The sequence below is a fragment of the Natator depressus genome, chromosome 1 (assembly GCF_965152275.1).
Source record: "Natator depressus isolate rNatDep1 chromosome 1, rNatDep2.hap1, whole genome shotgun sequence".
Classification (NCBI taxonomy): Eukaryota; Metazoa; Chordata; order Testudines; family Cheloniidae; genus Natator; species Natator depressus.
The window spans coordinates 76,773,931-76,790,906 of NC_134234.1; the positions used below are offsets into that span (position 1 = coordinate 76,773,931).

A 16,976-nucleotide genomic window follows, 5' to 3' on the forward strand; every position below is an offset into this window, starting at 1 on the left:
CTCAAGTTGGGTACCCAAAAATGGAGTCTCCTAAACTCACTAGGCACATTTGAAAATCTTGGCCATTGCAATTATTAAAAAATTATTAATACAAATTGAGTTTGGTTTGGTGTTCACTACACCTTAAACTTCATGGATAACCAGCAACAAGAAGCATCATCATCTTTGTATATACAGTTATTATTCCCCGCACTCACCTATATTTGTGGCAAAAGACATTCTATACTTACTCCAAAACACAGAGATTAAAATATTTTTAATTAAAATGGTTACCATTGCAGTTAGGTTATTGAGCAATATTTTGTAATAAATGCACAATGTTAGAAATGTAATTCTACTTTTCATCTTCATGCTATGTACTATTTCTAAAGCTCATCCTTAAATTATGTAAAATTGGACTTGATCCTAAGTACTAGAAGGTATTGTTTTTAAAACAAGGTTAAGCAAGCAGAAAAGTTTATGTGATGATACAGATTTGATGAGCTCTCAGACAAAACAAGTCCAGCTAGGTTGGTTTATATAGTTATTCCAGTCTGACTCCCGTGACTTTCCACTTCATTGACCTTTCTAAAATGGAGTGTATTTTGTTATATTCTCTAACAGTGCCTTTGAAAGAAGAAATACTTGTACTGATGTGATACTGTGTGACATAATGGTTGGCAACATGCACTCAGCAATCTCTTATAGACATTTGCATTTGAACTAATTTATTTATGGTTGCAACACAGCATGTGAAAGATAGAGAAGGAATGCTAACCAAGAAACCAGAACTAGTCTCTCTTCTGTAACAACTGTACCTAGATGTATTCAGAACACTCATCACTTTAGTGTCTTTCTTTTGAAGGATGCCTCAAATGTATGGTAGAGTGCTCTATCAGCTGAAGACTGTGAAAAGCATCATTGTGCAGAATCATATATAGACTTCTACCAGATCAAAGATTAGTAACTCAGCCACATTGACACATACGCAAGGCATATATATAGTATTATTTTAGTGTGTTTTTTTATGGCGTGCAATCTGTAGCCCAAAGAGACACATGGAATGCTAGAGACAGCACTATTAGTACATTAATATAGAGAATAACTAAACAAACAATGTAGATTAAAACATAAGCAAACATTACTGTAGGTAACAAAAGCATACATGTCAACACAGGCAAGAGGAACAAACAACAAAATACTTAACTGAACAGAGATTGGAAAAATCTCATAACTCAGCCCACCAGAAACCAATAAATACATCCTCAAACATAACCAGACTGAAAAGAAGGTTAAATATTATTTTTTAGCCTCACCTAATGGGAGATGTGGGTGCTCAGCTCCTCTAGGGGCTTGTCTACACTTACCAGGGGAACAACAAGCGGCAATCGATGCATTGGCAGTGAATTTAGCTGGTCTAGTGAAGACCCACTAAATTGAACCCAGATCACTCTCCCATCGATTCCTGTACTCCACCAGATCTAGAAGAGTAGGGGGAGTTGACGGGAGAGCATCTCCCGTTAACATCGCGTAGTGTGGACCCCATGGTAAGTAGGTCTAAGCTACGTCGATTCGAGTTACGCTATACACATAACTCAAATTGCGTAGCTTAGATTAAATTTCCCCTGTAGTGTAGACAAGGCCTAAAAGTCGCAGACTTGCTTCTTGTCCTCTCAAGATTATGCAGTGGGATTTCTGTCAGCAGTCCTAATCCTACCAAATATTATAATGGATGGTACAGCAGGAGACAATCCCTTAGCATAGTGTGAAACGATCTATATATACCAAAAGAACTAAGTCTGATGTATAACAAATAGCTACCACAATGCTCAAAGCATAATCATAAGCCCTTGAGTGGTCATACTGTTATATTCTGCATGAACTCTGGCCTACAGACCCAAGGATAGACCTAAATACAGATAAGTACAGGGGCTTAGCCTAGGGGTGAGAAAGGCACATAAAACACTTGTCCAGGCTTTTAGCACTTTGTGTCTCTGCTACTGTATTCTCCTCCTCTACAGCCATTCAAAACACTGCTACAAAGATCAACAACCTGGCTCAGTGCTTTGACCAGGTGTCTCTTCTCTTTGCATCCCTCCATTGGCTCCCTTCGCCACTGCATCAAACACAAAACACTTATCTTTGCTTTTAAGGTCTTTCATGGCCTAGCTCTGTCCTATCTATTATATCTTAGATGCTATCTAGATGTCAGCTCCCACCTCTGCTCTGCAAGTGATACCACCCTTCATCACCCACTTGGTATGTTTTCAAACAAGCACCTTTAGGCTTTATCCTATGCTGCCTATCATGCACAAGAGGAGTTCCGTGTAAACTTCCACAAAGACACTTCAGCATCCTCCTTCAAATACCTCCGTAAAACTCGTCTGCCACAATGCCTACCAAAAAAAACTTGACAACAGTTAGGCAGCTCGCGTTCAGCAACTGCTGCTTGTCTTGCTAATATTGCCTCATTGTTACCTCCTGTTTCTCTATCTGTTTGTTGCATCCACCTGTTTTAAACTTGCAAACTCTTTACTGGAGGAACTGTGTCTTTGTTATGTGTTTATACAGTGTCTAGCACAATGGGGGCCTACCTTAGGTCTTAGTTCCAATGACACATTGGGAAGTCCAGTTCCTTCACTGGTTATGGTTGCTCGCTTGTTGTGGTACTTCTTCCCCGGTGATGCCAGTACATCCAATGTCCTCTGTCACTGTCTTCTGCTAGTTCTTCCTGGGCCTTCTTCACTTTCTCTTTCCTCCCTTGGGTATCCATTAAATGCTTCTTTAGCATGTCTCCCATCTTCCATACTGTGTACATGTCCAAACCACCCAAACCTTCTTTCTTTGGTGGTATTTTCTAACTCATCCTGCTCTGTCAGCTCCTTTCTTCTCACATTTGTTATTTTGTCTTTCCGTGAAATGTGTAATATCTTCTTTGGCCACCTCTTTTTGTTAGCCACTGTCATCGGCCAAGTATCTGCTCCATACAGTGGTGTGCTCAGTACAATTATATGGTATAATTTGACCTTTAGTTTGACGTGAAGATCTCTGTTTGACCAGATGGTGTTCGTCGTTCCAAAAGTGGTGTTTGCTTTTCCTCACCTCATAAATATATTTATTGCTGCCACTTTCAAATGTCATCACACTCCCCAGGTTGCAGAACTCTTCTACTTGTTTGATATACTTTCCATTCAGAAAAAGAAAAGGAGTACTTGTGGCACCTTAGAGACTAACCAATTTATTTGAGCATAAGCTTTCGCGAGCTACAGCTCACTTCATCGGATGCATTCAGTGGAAAATACAGTGAGGAGATTTATATACACAGAGAACATGAAAAAATGGGTGTTATCATACACACTGTAAGGAGAGTGATCACTTAAGATGAGCTAATACCAGCAGGAGAGCGGGGGCGGGGGGGAACCTTTTGTAGTGATAATCAAGGTGTACCATTTCCAGCAGTTAACAAGAACGTCTGAGGAACAGTAGGGGGTGGAGGGTGGGGGGGTGGCGGGAAATAAACATGGCGAAATAGTTTTACTTTGTGTACTGACCCATCCACTCCTAGTCTCTATTCAAGCCTACGTTAATAGTATCCAGTTTGAAAATTAATTCCAATTCAGCAGTCTCTCATTGGAGTCTGTTTTTCAAGTCTTTTTGTTGTAATACTGCAACTTTTAGGTCTGTAATCGAGTGACCAGAGAGATTGAAGTGTTCTCCGACTGGTTTTTGAATGTTATAATTCTTGACATCTGATTTGTGTCCATTTATTCTTTTACGTAAAGACTGTCCAGTTTGACCAATGTACATAGCAGAGGGGCATTGGTGGCACATGATGGAATATATCACATTGGTAGATGCACAGGTGAACGAGCCTCTGATTGTGTGGCTGATGTGATTAGGCCCTATGATGGTGTCCCCTGAATAGATATGTGGACACAGTTGGCACAGAGTCTGACAGCCAACAGAGTCACTGTCCTTGCAGCAAGGAGAACACTAATCCCCTGGACTCTGAAGGGGAAAGAGACCAAGAATTATACTGGAGATCCAGTGGATGCTAGGGTGGACTGTGATACTTCCCAGGCCCTCTGAAGTAAGAGACACCAATATCCTGCCTACAGATTTTCTTTCTTTTCCTTTATGCTTTATTTAACCTTGTTTGCTGACTACGGATTGTTTTGTTTTTCTCCTGGGACCCTGACAAGGGAAGAAATAGTCCGAAGTCCTCCTGGACTGCCATACTTTGCAGGGCCTTTGGGGGTGGGGGCAATTGGACCCACACACTTGCACTTTCCAAGTAGCTCCTGAAAGGGGTGCTCTGCCAAGAGCAGGCTCGTGCTAGAGCTATAAAACTGATTTTTGTGGAATTCCACAGAGCCCTTGCAGGAGATAAATGATTACCTAACACCACAGATTCATATATTTCTGGCATAAATAGAAAGGAATACTATAAAGCTATCCCCGCTACCCCGTACAGCTCTTTGAGAATACTAGTGATTGCATGCAAATTTTAGTACAATTATAATTGTTTCTTATACATAATGACTATGGTCAGCACTTATATCTCATTGCTTCCTCTGTCTCTGTCCTTCTTCCTATATTTCCCCAGGTTCTTTACTTCCTTTAACTAAAACTAACAATATTTAAAGAGATATTTATCACTAAGATGTCTTCATACGATACCTGCTTCAGATCCATTATATTGTAATAGGGAATTCAGTCACCTTTGGTGCTGCTAATGTGGGATAGCAACCCATTTAAACCGTCATAGTGCTACACATTTCTAGTGTTCTAAATGCCACACTGTCCACACTACCAAGTTCATGCAGTGGGCCAAGGTTATCCTAGCAGCTGAGAAATTTTACCCATATGTAATTGGAAAGCTATCTCCTAACTCCCACTTGAAGACGATTGTGCATCATTCACATCAATACTGTCTCCATCAGAACCTTAACCATAAGAAATCTCATTGCTGTTTTCAAAGGCATTTAAATATAAGACCTTCTTAATTTGCTTTTGCCTTTGCTACACGTGATCATATATGGCTTCTGATATTCCACCATGGATAATCCCACACATACTTTTGAGAATATATAATATCATATTTCTGAGATGAAGTATTGTGTTATGCTTCTTAGAAATGTCAGTATCATGGACAACAAAATACTAGGTGAATTCTTTGTCCCACTGGAGTCAATGGCAAAACTATTGACTCCAATGGGGTGAGAATTTTACCCTCTGTCTGCAGTAATTTATATATATAAATAAAGGTAGAAATATGGTTAGGTAGAGTTCAGTATAACATTGCTACAGAGGAATTTCAGAACAGCAACAGAATATTAATCATAACCATGCAGGAATTATTAGCTATACAGAACACAGAACATATTCAAGAAATTACCATTGGTGATCTACCACCACATTATTAAACCAAAGGAAAATTCTAAGTCTTTCCATACCTACATGATTTTGGATGATGAAAACTCTGATTGGCTCCTGACAGTCTTAGAAGATCACTAACGTGGTAATACAGTAGCTAAAGATCGACACTCGGCCCCAACCCTATTTAGCAAAAGACAATGTTAGTAATAGAACCCTGTATGCTACCTTTCTGTGTGGCTGAATACAGTCAAGAAACAAACTCAGATCAATACCCACAATTTGACATCAATATCCCAGTTTCTGTCAAGATATCAGCAGTAAGAAACTTATTGTGCAAAGCACTGAAAATATGCTCTCCAAATGCACTATTGACAAAAGAGCTAGACATAATAAGAAATTAAATGAAGCTGAATAAAGAACCACATTCAGTGTAAGACATCAAAAATACATTAGCTGAAAACAATAACCTAAAGAAGGATAGACATATTTCAGCATGAGTCCCTATGTGCTTTTAGTGATGCAGTGTTACTTATGTGGCTCATGTGCTGGAGTATAAAATATGAAGAGAGATATTGGCTGGCCCAAGACTTGTAAGAAGTATTTCTTTATGTACAGCCTGTGCTTATTTATGTATTGAGCTTTAATTTTTTGTACATTGACATTTATCCCTTTAAAAGAACAATAGGCCCACCAAGTATTGTTGGAATTTTAAGAAGCTTGTGTGGATTCAATTAGCTTGCTCCAAAAGGTGCCCAGCATATGTTTTGAGGCTCAGCATGTTTTCAGAACAGCTTATTAGTCATACTCAAGTTCCATGAGCTCTCTGGTGACTGAGCACTCAAAGCGGGCAGGACAGGAGTGGGGTGGAAGGACAGGATGCTCACTTGGTATTTTCAAAAGGGCTCAGGGGTACATACCTGCTTATCCAGGTGCCCCTGATATAGTTGTGTCAGGGACTATTAGGCTAGTTGTCCATGATACTGACATTTCTAAGAAGCATAACACAATACTTCATCTCAGAAATATGATACTATATATTCTCAAAAGTATGTGTGGGATTATCCATGGTGGAATGTCAGAAGCCATATATGATCATGTGTAGCAAAGGCAAAAGCAAATTAAGAAGGTCTTATATTTAAATGCCTTTGAAAACAGGTTAACCTATTCAGACACTTGACACTCATTTGTTGCTTGCCGTGCTATACACCAAGGTATCCCTCTTTTAACTGAAAAGAAACCAAACACAGAGCTAGAGAGATTCTGATATTCAGATAAAGGCCTAGCCCAAAATCTTCTGAACTTGTCTATGTCAGAGACAGGCGTAAGATTAGCGAGGGACAGAACAAAGTCAGGGAAATATTAAATGATTATTTTCTTGGTGTGAGGTGTAGGGAAAATGCGGCATTAGTTTCATTTTTGTGTTTTGTGGTTATCCAGTACTATATGCTGTGGGAATGTGATTTATTTTGATTGTTGATACACTGTATTTTTACATAATTGCCAGAGGCACAGGGAGTGCTGAGATAGGCACCTCTTCTTATTGTAGAAATGCAATTAAAATAAATAAAACTCTGTTGAAGAAGGAGCAGTAATAATGTGTAACTGGCAGCTGACTCGCCAGCTAAGTCTTATTCTCAACTTTTTGCTTTGATATTTTCTTGTTTTAATCTTTTTTTAATTATTATTGTCGCTTAAATTATTTTATGCAGGGCTGAAGGGCTTCACTTTGGAATTGCTGTGACACAAAAACAATTAATATTTACAAAGCTAGTTTTGAAGCTGGGAGTTTCCCACATCATAACCAAAAGCTACAGGTGTATGGAGTGTTATGCAAATGGGAGACTGTTGTTCTGAAGGGGTATGTGTCTGAGAGAGGATACTGTTACAAGGGTTGGATTTTGGGAAAGGAGACTCAGGCAACCACGTGGTGTGCCATGCTTGGGGAGCACCAGGTTCAGAGATTTACAGATCCTAGCATGCAAATTTATTGTCTTATATGATAGGGATAAACAAATCAGGCGTGCAAATCGTGCATCAAAGTCATGAAATGGGCTACAAACGCAATAAAAAATAAGGTATTCAAAAGTTTAACAAATGGAAGGGGGCCGCCAAAAACACTCCTTGCCTGGGGTGCCATTGGTCTAGGGCTGACCCTGGATGTTTCTATAACGCACTTGTCTTAAGATACACTGCTTATGTTTTGACTTTTTCAACCAACTTTTTCAGAGACAAAATTAAGAATGTCAGTATTGTTCACTGTTAAAAACCAAAGGAGGGAAGTTTCCTGCTTGCTGTGGTATGGAAAATCAGGGTAAATAACTGAAGTGTGCGTATCATGGGCGTGATTCACTTGTTGTTCCAATCCACACTGTATGGCTCCAACAGCAAAAGTAACCACAATTGATCCTGAAAGTTTAGAAGAGGTAAACCATAGCCCTTTGGTATGCAGGTGTAAATCTGGGCCTATTGACACAGTCCTATGAGTCAAAATTCTATTTTCAAGTTTGGGATTGTACCAGGCAGATCATTTACTGGGATTCCTTCCTTGTTTCACTGACTTGTGTGTTTAAAAAACAACAACCCACATACCAATAATTATATGTATGAAATGGAAGAGAAAAAGGCTTAGTTATTACAATAGATTTGTGAATACTGTGCAAGTGCATTTGTTTGTTAAATAAACCTGCTTTTCCCCCCCTCATCTTGGCATTTGCCTCCTTGCCATCCTTGGACAAAGAAGTTTTTTTTTTCTTTAACAATGTCCTGGCATCTATGCTGCTTCTACAGCTTAGTTGACCCATCCCACATCTGTATTCCATTAAACCTCCCCCCACCATGCCCTTTTTCCCCCCACAGCCATCGAGAGGAAGTTCTGTGCATAGCAGAGTGGCCTAGATTGCCTGGTGTACTTGTGGAGGCAAATGCAGCACAGTGAAATTAAAAATACTGTTTAAAAACAGGCTGCTTTTTTGAACACACTTAGCTGTAAGAGATCACTGGTGGAGACATAATACACGACTAGCTGAACTGTCAAATTCTGATTAAATAAAGCTCCAGAGCTTAGAGATGGAAATAATCAGTTAGTTGCAATAATTTATTTAAATAACTATACAATATTTCTCATCTTATAAATCAGTGGTGTTTTGGGATATATCAGTTTGCTGTATGCTGAGGTTAGCCAATGTATAGTCCTTAAATTGTCATTCACATTGGACGTGTAATCCAGTTTCTGAGGAAGGGTAGACATCAACTTCCTTTGTCTAGAATAGCTTGTCATAGTGGGAATACCAACAGAGGTTTCCAACATTGTAGTTTTATGGCGTGTGTTTTTCAGGTTAATTCCATCCTTGGCACTATACAGTGCATTCATACAAAGCCAAAAATGACAAAGGGTGTTGAGTACATTCATTTTAAAATGTTGCTACAAAACTTTTTTAAAAATGTGTGGCCCACTACTCAGGCATGAGAAGTCACATGGGTTTTAATGGAATCACACCCAAAATTCCTATCCGTGCCATCTCCCACCTTGACTAGTGTAAACTTCTCTTCACTGGCTTCCAAACATACTACATCACCCCCATAACCAGTCCACAGAAAATACATCCACTAGGATAATCCTCCTAGTCCATCAATTAACTATATCATCCCCAAACTGTGGAGTGCCCCCCACCGAGGGGGGCATGGAAGAACATCCAGGGGGGCATGGTGAGGTCTGGGCCAACCCCCATGGGGGGGCAGGGAGGGAGCGCCACCCAGCCCTGCTCTGCCCCCAGCTCCACTCCGCCCCTGCCCCCGACCGCAGCTTCAGCAGCAGCTTCACTCTCGGCTCCCAGCCCCTGCTCCTGGCTGCGACTCCGCTCCCAGCCTGAGGGGCGCACACACATTTCATTACTGGTAAGGGGGGGCGCGAGATGAAAAGTTTGGGCACCACTGCACTAAGCTCATTATGTCAACTTTGTCATCTACTTCGCTCGCTTCTCTGATGAGGAATGCTGCCCTCGATACGTGGGTTGAAGCTAGAGTTGCCGGTTATTTGTAATCCTCAGTTTGAACCTACAAAGGAATTCTCCCTTTTTAGACAATAAAGGCACTTTTTCTAGTAACATAATTTGCCATTAAAAAGGCAACATTTACCAGAATTGACCACACTTATTATGTCTTAGCATTTTTAGACTAAATGCAGTATATCAGTGAAATAACAGTGTTGCAACTGTTTTGTAAACCTGAACTTTATTGATAAGCACTATAACGACTGGGCTTGCTTTACTGTTGAATTACTCCTGTTTTACACTAGTAAAATTCCATTGAAATCTACGGAGTTACATGGGTGTGAAAGAGGAGTAATGGAGTGGTGAATCAGGCCCATTGTTTCTTCTACCCTTGTGCCTGAGATGTCAGTGTGGCTTGCTGATCTCTCTCTAGCTTTGCAGAAGGACAGGGTTGGCCTATATACTGTTCCATCCGTTGTTCACAAGTGCTCCAGTTATTAATTCATAGAAGATTGTTGTTGTTATTATTTATGATTTGTACTGTGGTAGCATCTAGGAGTTCCAGTCATGGGCCAGGACCCCATTGTGTTAGATGCTGTATAAACACAATAGAAAAAGACAATCCCTACCCCAAAGAGCTTACAATCTAAGAGTATCCCTTTCTCCCATGCCCTTCTTCCAGTGATGCCAAGAGACGTCTTCAATTATTAGACATCAATTTAAAGTCAATGGGAGTTAGGCTTGAGTGATGTAGGCACTTTTGAAAATGGGCTTAGGAGCCTAAGTCACCTGAGTGCTTTTGAAAAATTGACCCAAACTTCTCCTCTCAGAAAATACACATTTTTTTAAACCTGCAAATGCTATTTTTCTAAGAATCATTATTGTTAACTTATATTTCATTAGCATCTGAAATGTACTAAGCTCTGTACACATATATATGGAAACATGGTCCATGGTCATATTCGACAAAAGATCAGTCTCTGTATTAACATCTTTAGTTGATTCTCCTTTTCATTGCTAGTTGAATAACTAGCGTTATTTATTTTCTGGTGCCCTACTTCTGACAAGCATCTCTGCTTGATGACAGGCTCTAGGGTAAGGGTTTATAGTTTGCAGTTTCTAGATACGTTATTTTCTTTTACTAAACTTAGTTGTGACTCCTTTATTGTTCTAAACATTTGCATTCTTAACAGGTGTCTCACACACCTCAGCATGGAAATGTTTATTGTATATTTATTATTCTTAGACTCTCAGCTCTCCAGGACAGGGATCATGCAGTCTTATGAGTTTGTACAGCACCTAGTATGCTGGCACTCTGATTGAAATCATGATCTCTAGGCACTAACCTAGTATACATAGTTAATATCAATAATAATTGTAAGCACTATGAAATCAGTGGTAGTGGAAGCATCTTGGTGCCTGGAATCAACCTCAGTTGGTGCTCATAAGTTTACAATTTCATTGGTTGTTTTGACTGTTCAAGTGAGAGGTAACTGAAACACAACATCTCGTTAGACTGACTGTTCATAAGAGAAATACCATTTCCGGGTATATAAAAAAAAATTAATAGCACCACCCCATTCCTAATGCTTTGAGGAAGGAAATCTTATCTGTCTCAGAATTCATCATGTTTCTTGCCTATTGGTAAAACAATGGAATAAAAGGCTTAACATAAGAGGAATGGATGTCCTTTCTGTGATTTCTAGAACCAGGAAGCAATGTAAGCACGCATACTATTTTCTAACAAGAGAAATCAGCATAAGACGCACTGAAAAATTGTAAAAATGCTAGAAAATTAATGACTATTATCAAATATCCAGGATGCTTTAAACATGTACAATTTGTAATTGTTATTTTTTTAGTTCCATTTTATGAGGTCATGGACATTCTTCAGTGGCAATAAAGGTTGTGAGTTATGTTTACAGTTTACATCAGTGCTACCACCTTTGCATTGATTAAAATGGAAGCTACGTATTCATTTTCAACTCCTGGGTGGTATTTTATTTTATTTCATTTTTTGGTCATATAAAAAACAGTGGCCTCAAAACTAGTTCAGACTTTGAATTCTTTTGTAGGGTTAAAGAAAACAGTTTTATGTTTGAAATATAAAATCAATCAGAGTCCTAAAACTGGGGTATATGAGCTTCCCCGCCCCACCCCCACCCCCAATCTTGGAGAGCAATCACACTCTCTGAGGAATCAGTGTACAAACTCTTATCTGAAAGAAAATGGTGGTATTTTTACAGTATGTGAACACAACCATCTGATTTATAGTTCAATCTGTTAATGCACTCTGTTATTAGGCCACCTGGCAGTTTTATGCATTGTGAATTTAAAGAGGAGCTCAATGTAACATAAGGTTTACAAGCTGGGGAAATATTATTGAAATGAAACATGAATGAGAACCATTTAAACAATAAAATAATGTGTGTAGACTATATATTTTTTCGTTTTAGGAAATACACAGGCTAGGTTTTATATGCTGAAGTTAGATGATGTTCTTAGGAGACTCCAAAGAGGAAATTCAGAACTAATTTATTTTTATAATCCGGGTAATCCTGTAGGTTTTGATGTTCATATCAGTAAGACCAAAAACATATCCACGTAAAAGGTCTTAAAAATTTAATTTTGAGGCCTACGTTCCCAATCTTTTAAAAATAACATTTCATTGTTTATATAGAAGTACATCAGTCAAGATATACAAATATTATATCTACTTATCATTCTACATCAAAAAATAAAATGGCTAATCATAGTTTTGTCAACCCTAAGCATTAAACCCTCTTGATACTGGCTCCCAAAATCTTGAGTTTGGTTTAATAATCATGAGATTTTTTTAAAAAATAGTGGAAATTTGCAGTGGAAATTTTGGGTTCTTTTATTTGCCTTTTGGGTTTTGTGCCTCTATGGTTCATCTTTTCAAGCTTTTCTTGTAACTATGATGGCTAGAAACTTCCTTTTACTTTTTAAAATGAAATGCCCCAGTTCCTTCAGTCAGCACAGGACTGAAGGAACTGGGGCATTAAATAAAACACAAAATGTCACAGGACTCATGATAAAACTGCAAGAATTGGCAGAGCTGTAGATCTAGAGTAAGCACTTTCCCTTTCCAAGCAATCTTTCAATTAAACATTTGATTATAAGGTAGGGCCCTACAAAATTCACAGCAATGGAAAACGTATCACGGGCAGTGAAATCCAGTCTTTTCCCATGAAATCTGGTCTTTTGTGTGCTTTTACCCTATACTATACAGATTTCACGGGGGAGGCCAGCATTTCTCATATTGGAGGTCTTGACCCAAAAGAGAGTTGTGGGGGGGGGGTCACAAGGTTATTTTAGGGGGGTCACGGTATTGCCATCCTTTCTTCTGTGCTGCCTTCAGAGCTGGGCTATTAGCCAGGCACCCGGCACCCAGGCACATCATGTTTAGACATTCCTAATCTCTGCCGGAGATTGATGTATGAGCATCTAAGTTAGCTTGGAACTCTGATCTGTCATGTGACAGTAGAATGTGGTACACGCAACAAACATCTGAGCCAGCCCTATAGATGCCTTCTTGCTTCCAATTAACAAGGAATCATCTATACCTCTCTGATCGTGGTATGATTCTTCTGTGATTAAAAAAAATCAGCTAACTACTTGTAAATAAGATTGATTAAATCTCTGCACATATCAGTTTAAGTATACTCTCCAAAGCCTTTTATTAGTGAGGGAAGAATGACTCATGTACATTTTTTTGTTTCCTGACGTCAAATAAACTGTTGCTGTTTAAGTCTCTTTTTCTGTTTAGTATGAGTATTTTAATATTTATTTCAGGATGTTGCTCAGGTTGTGGGATTGAAAAGACTTGTCTGATGAAGTGCACTGGATTTGAGAGCTGTTTTCACAGATGGAAGACTTGACTACTTTATTTCAGTTGTTATTGTGTTTCTATTAATTAATTAATCAGATTAAATTAATGAAAGAATTATTATATTTCTATTTCTTTACAGAATGAGCAGTGTTGTCAGAATCTTTTTCTCCCTTGTTGTCTCATCCCAGTTCCTAGAGGATTAATGTCCAAACCACAAAAACTACCACTGCAAACAGCACTAACTGAAACTCTTGTTGGCAATCTCCAAAAGACTTAACAAGCGTGGAGACTCTCAGCCATAGAAGTGACCCTGTGAGGTCAAGATTGAGATGTGTAGGTGGGACAGAGTACAGAAGCAGCAGGCACAATAGCACAAGAAAGCACAATACTCCTCTGTGAAAAACAGAGTAGCTCAGTCTTTTCACTCTCACCTTTCAGAAGCACTAAACTTATTCAACAAAGATTTTTTTAAAATCTTCCTTTCCCTGTTAAAAATGTTAGTTTAGAAAGTTTGAAATCAATACCTTGTAAAAAGATTCACTGAAAGAACCAAATGGGTGGCATTTTCTAACCATGAGATGTGTCATTACCATTGACCTCACTACTCTTCTTAAATAGCCAGAGAAGGGCAACAAAATTGTCAATTAGATTTGCAGTGAACAGGAGTCAGCCTTACTTAACTTGTGCTTGCCTGCATAATCATGCATATCTCTCTTCTGTATCAGGAGTTGTTCAAGCCTATAATAACTAGGGTTCAGCAAGTCTGCACCATCTTCCCTTGCTGATGATATGAAAGTTGTTGATTTGGTACAGATTATTCAGGATTTTTCTAGCCTTGACAGAGTGTCATATTTTAAATTCCACCTCTGAGAGTTTGCTGTGGCTATCAAATAGGAAGTAGCAGAAGGCATTTTATCATTAAGTATAAAACATAATCCTGTACTTTTTTTTAAAGAACACAGTAATTTTCTTTATTATTATGCACATCACAAAGCCACCTCATAAAATTTGGCATGACTAGTGATCTCTGCTCAAGAGAGGTTGGACCAGCAACGATGCTGAAGATCAGAAGTGAGCTCCACTGACAGACCTCTGAAGGGAAACTGGCATGAATCTTGACATCATTATGACTTTGAAGAAGTCTTCTTCAAGCCTCTAGTGATTAGTCCAGTGCTTTCATCAACACTACATTTAATTTCAGATTTTTAAAAAAGGATTAAGCAGGTTACTCAGAAAAGATGATGATTATACTTACTCAGGGTCAAACGTGTATGATATTTTCTCCACTGTGGACAGAGGACTTTTCACAATGAGCACCTTCCCCTGTGACTTTATCTCTAGTGGTTCCCTGAACAGAAGCCCTCCTTCAGCATTACATTCCACTCAGGGTTCCTGTCATAAATATAAAGGGAAGGGTAAACACCTTTAAAATCCCTCCTGGCCAGAGGAAAAACCCTTTCACCTGTAAAGGGTTAAGAAGCTAGGATAACCTCGCTAGCACTTGACCAAAATGACCAATGAGTAGACAAGAGACTTTCAAAGCTGGAGGGGGGGAGAAACAAAGGCTCTCTCTGCTCTGTGTGTTTTGCCGGGAACAGAAAAGGAATGGAGTCTTAGAACTTAGTAAGTAATCTAGCTAGATATGCGTTAGACTCTGTTTTGCTTAAATGGCTGATAAAATAAGCTGTGCTGAATGGAATGTATATTCCTGTTTTTGTGTCTTTTTGTACCTTAAGGTTTTGCCTAGAGGGATTCTCTATGTTTTGAATCTGATTACCCTGTAAGGTTTTTACCATCCTGATTTTACAGAGGTGATTCTTTTATTTTTTCTTCTATTAAAATTCTTCTTTTAAGAACCTGATTCCTTTTTTCATTGTTCTTAAGATCCAAAGGTTTGGGTCTGTGTTCAGCTACTCAAATTGGTGAGGATTTTTATCAAGCCTTCCCTAGGAGAGGGGGTGTAGGGTTTGGGAGGATTTTGGGGGGAAAGACGTTTCCAAGTGGGCTCTTTCCCTGTTATATATTTGTTAGACGCTTGGTGGTGGCAGCAATAAAGTCCAAGGGCAAAAGGTAAAATAGTTTGTACCTTGGGGAAGTTTTAACCTAAGCTAGTAAAAATAAGCTTAGGGGGTTTTTCATGCATGTCCCCACATCTGTACCCTAGACTTCAGAGTGGGGACAGAACCTTGACAGTTCCCTTACATAATAACAGCCTATCTCATCATATAATCATGACTCTGAACTTTCTTGTTTTACAAATGCATCTGTATTTCTGAGCTTCACTACCAAAGCCCCACTGATTCACATTTCAGACCACGTGACTTTTAGTTTAGAACTCCCTTACTGCTCCAATCTGTAGAGTACTACAGCCAGACAGAACCTTCTGTTGTATATGCAAATTAATCAGGGCTGTCGATTGATCACAGCTAACTTATGTGATTAACTCAAAAAAAATAATTGCGATTAAAAAAATTAATTGTGATTAATAGGAGTTTTAATCACACTGTTAAACAACAGAATACCAATAGAAATTTATTAAATATTTCGGATGTTTTTCTATAATTTCATATATATTGCATTCTGCATTGTAATTGAAATCAAAGTGTATATTATTTTGTATTAATATTTGCACTCTAAAAATGATAAACAAAAGAAATAGTATTTTTCAATTCACCTGATACAGTACTGTAGTGCAATCTCATTGTTGTGAAAGTGCAACTTACAAATGTAAATTTGTTTTGTTTTGTTTTTGAGTGCAGTTATGTAACCATATAAAACTTCAGAGCCTACAAGTCCACTCTGTCCTACTTCTTGTTAAGCCAATCGATAAGATAAACGAGTTTGTTTACATTTACAGGAGAGAATGCTGCCCTCTTCTTATTTACAATGTGACCAGAAAGTGAGAACAGGCATTTGCATGGCACTTTGGTAGCCAGCATTGCAAGGTATTTACATGCCAGATATGCTAAACATTCTTATGCCCCTTCGTCCTTCGGCCACCATTCCCTAGGACATGCTTCCATGCTGATGACGCTTGTTAAAAATAATGTGTTAGTTAAATTTCTGACTGAATTCCTTGGGGAAGTATTGTATGTCCCCTGCTCTTTTTTACCTGCATTCTGCCATATATTTCATGTTATAGCAGTCTTGGATGATGACCCAGCACATGTTCATTTTAAGGACATTTTCACTGCTGATTTCACAAAATGCAAAGAATGTACCAATGTGACATTTTGAAATATAGCTTCAGCACTCAACCCATGGTTTAAGAATCTGAAGTGCCTTCCAAAATCTGAGAGGGATGAGGTGTGGAGCTTGCTTTCAGAAGTCTTAAAAGAGCAACACTCTGATGCGGAAACTACAGACCTGAACCACCAAAAAAGAAAATCAACCTTCTGCTGGTGGCATCTGACTCAAATAATGAAAATGAACATGCATCGGTTTGCACTGCTTTGGACTGTTATCAAGCAGAACCCATCATCAGCATGGACACATGTCTTCTGGAATGGTGGTTGAAGCATGAAGGGACATATGAATCCTTATCACATCTAGCATGTAAATATCTTGTGACGCCAGCTACAACAGTGCCATGAGAATGCCTGTTCTCACTTTCAGGTGACATAAACAAGAAACAGGCAGCATTATCTCCTGCAAATGTAAACAAACTTGTTTGAGTGATTGGCTGAACAAGAAGTAGGACTGAGTGGACTTGCAGGCTCTAAAATTTTACATTGTTTTATTTTTGAATGCAGTTTTTCTTGTACATAATTCTACAT

The 16,976-nt window shown here is 38.8% G+C and overlaps 1 long non-coding RNA gene across 1 annotated transcript in view; it reads right to left on the reverse strand.

The window, feature by feature from the left end:
• LOC141982250 (uncharacterized) overlaps window positions 1-16,976 on the reverse strand; it is a 61,237-nt gene that overhangs the window by 13,637 nt on the left and 30,624 nt on the right. Inside the window, exon 2 of the long non-coding RNA XR_012637995.1 lies at window positions 14,456-14,592. This is a non-coding gene — a long non-coding RNA (uncharacterized LOC141982250). The remainder of the gene's footprint in view (window positions 1-14,455; window positions 14,593-16,976) is intronic.